The following is a 3,062-nucleotide window of genomic DNA, read 5'->3' as shown; positions in this document are numbered from 1 at the left end:
ATGTTGGAATGCAACACCTAATTCTGACAGGTTTCTATCCTTTATGATTTGCCACTTTTAGAAGCTACCTTTTACGGCAGTTACTATTTTTAACAGGTTTCCATAAATAGCAGTTTTCTATAAATATCAGTTTTCGGGTGAAATGAAAAGGGGAATTGAGATTCGTTTATTTTATAGGAGATGCGTTGTAACACCCCGACAATTCCGATTTTCTAAAATACCCCTTTCTAAACATAACTGTAGGGAATTATCAAAGTATTATCGCCCGTGTGAAAACGTAACGGCTTATTCAGAATTTTGCAGCGGAAAACATAAAACTAACTTGTAGGTTCATAATTAATCTTATTACATATTAGGTCCAAAACCAATTAACTGAAATAAGGAAATACGAATAGTACGACAAATTTCAAATTTAAGTTAACAAACCAAATCACTTAATAAAGCAAATATAACTACAAGCTCTCTAATCCCGATCCCCAATGATGCATCATCTTCAAACCTGTAGATGGGCAACGCTTATTGATCCTTAGAGACTGCTCACCAAAGTTGGGTCATCACCGGATCAATAAGGCATAGCCATGATCAACACACACAAACAAAGCACGTAATCAGCAAAGCTGAGTACTACATACTAAAACAATAATAATCCTAACATGATACTATTAAACATAAGTAAGGGCAGACAAAACATGATAATTTGACGACCATACTTGACTAGACTAGGCTAGACTTATGACAATAATATTATTTTTGGTTGAAATAGACAATGGACCGAGTTGTCCATCCAGAAGTCTTCACTAAGGAAGACGAGGTACGAGCGCGACTTCGTAACCTCAGTGACCTGCGATATCGAGGAAAGTTTAAATAAAAATATAACACGGTGATCATTCCGGTCCAAGAAAAGGCCATGGGCTACCACCATGAACCCCAACTCCTGTTTGTCCGTCACTTTAGACGTGCACAGTATAAAGCTATTGCTACTCAGTTTCACTTTACATGATTTACAATTGAGATTTCGTTATGACTCAACAATCACATAAGACATACAATTCACATTTGTTCACAACTGTTTTTATCTTGGAATTAAGTAAGTGATCATAAAAGCATCAATCAAGACTCAATCCAATTTATCCAACCTTTCCTTTAACCATGAGCAACCCTGTATATGGGCATAAAGTTTCAACTTACTAAACAAGGTCCACCGCCCTCATAAAGTAGTGAAAAGATAGAAAGGGAACAACAACAAATCGATCCAAACCAATCATATAGAATAATCTAGTGTTCCCAACCAACATGTTTGTATCAATCATCCATACTAACATGTTACAGTTCTCATAGTGCAAAATAAGTTCAATGAGTTTGTCCAACAGTATTAAACATGCACATTCCATATAACCAAGTTCGTCCATAATATCAACATCACCAAGTTCAACAACAAATTCAACATGATTTCAACAATTAGCACACATTCCAAGCACGCAGGTATGTACGTACCTTGTGTAAACAAACTGATAGGCCACTTTAACACTTTCAAAAGTCGCCTAAAGAGAATTCTCCGCCTAAAACAACCAATAAATAATCTCAATCAATTTCTAATCATTGACAACCATAATAAAGCATTCTAAATGCATCCTAAGCATATTTAGACCCTTCCCCAATATCAAAACTTAAACATTTGATTTCCTAGCATCATAATTATTGAACTAGTGATTGAAATTCGTTGAAAACTTTTGCAAACATCGTACTATAAATTTTCAGCAATATAAATTCATTTAAAAGCTTCACCAAGATCAATCTAAGTCCCTAGTATCTCAAAACAACAAATTCAATACTCCATACTCAACCTACCATGATTAAAAATCATAAAAACCTTAAATTTCATACTTTAAACAATCAAAATTAATATTTCAAAGTAATTTGATAATCTGAAAATTAATAACTTTATTTTATAATTTGCATAATATGAAATTTATAATTTAATCACAAAAACCATAACTTAAATTCGCGAAAACATAATTCGAATTAATAAAACATGATTAAGCCCTAACTTATTTTTAATTAATCAAAACTGAAAATTAATTCGTTTTTAATCTCAACCCAAATCTGAAATTCATGTTCAAACCATAAAAATTATAAATTTAATATAAAGAACATAATTTAAAATAACAACTATAATTAATTAAAATAATTAGTTACTTAGGGTTTAAGAAAGAACCAATTCAAGGGGGAGAAAAGAGGGCAGGCCGGCGGACAGGGCACGACGGCGGCAAGGTGGTGGCTTGCGGAGGTTGGAGACGGCTGGGCGCAACCAAGGTACTGTTCGAGTTCAAAGCCATGATTAAAGAAGAGAGAAGACAATGATAGAAACAAAAATTATAAAGAAAAAGGGAGGAGGAAAGAGGAGGCTACCGTGCAAGGTGGACGGCGGCACGAGGAGCGGTTGCCGGACGGTGGTTACAGCAAGGGGCTGCTGTTTGGAGTCGAACGGAAACCAAATCAAGAGGGAAGGGACGCAAGAATTAGAGGCAAGGAACGAAGGAGAAGAAGAACGAAGGAGAAGGGGGTCGAAACCTTACCAGTGGCGACGGCTGGCGGTGGTCCGACGGCGAGGGAAGCTTCAGCAACAGAAGTGGAGGCGGGAGGGATAAACGGCGAGAAGAGAGGATGAGTGTTTGGTGTTTGTACCGTACGTGAGTTTGAAGAAGGAGGGTTTGCTTTTTCTCTTTTTTTTTCCTCTTTGGTTTCACGTGCATTAGAAAAGGGGAGGGAGTATTTGTTTTGGGTTTTATTGGTTTGGGCTTTACCCAATTGGGCTAGGAGTAGGATTTAGATTATTGAATCCAAAATGGTTAGGATTGCTTGCTAATTTCAATCGAACGTGATTTCGAAATTCGAATTCGTTTTAACGTAAAATTCAAAAATACATTTTGCTTTCATAAATCATTAAAATTATTCAAAATGAAATAAAATAATTATATTTTAATTACATATTCATTTCTGAAATCCGTAAATTATATTTAAATGTATTAATATACGTTAAAATATATAAACAAAATATATAA

At 35.1% G+C, this 3,062-nt stretch overlaps 1 long non-coding RNA gene across 1 annotated transcript; it reads right to left on the bottom strand.

Annotated features, from left to right (window-relative positions):
- Positions 1-259: 259 nt before the first annotated feature.
- On the bottom strand, positions 260-2,726 carry LOC130466893 (uncharacterized). The gene is made up of 5 exons (XR_008927051.1): positions 2,577-2,726; positions 2,410-2,470; positions 2,216-2,316; positions 1,495-1,559; positions 260-533 (listed from the first exon to the last, which is right to left on the bottom strand). It is a non-coding gene; the product is annotated as an uncharacterized lncRNA (long non-coding RNA).
- Between the last annotated feature and the right edge of the window lie 336 nt (positions 2,727-3,062).

This window comes from Spinacia oleracea, chromosome 2, assembly GCF_020520425.1.
Source record: "Spinacia oleracea cultivar Varoflay chromosome 2, BTI_SOV_V1, whole genome shotgun sequence".
In the NCBI taxonomy this organism is placed as follows: domain Eukaryota; kingdom Viridiplantae; phylum Streptophyta; class Magnoliopsida; order Caryophyllales; family Amaranthaceae; genus Spinacia; species Spinacia oleracea.
This window is presented reverse-complemented; position numbering and strand designations above follow the sequence as displayed.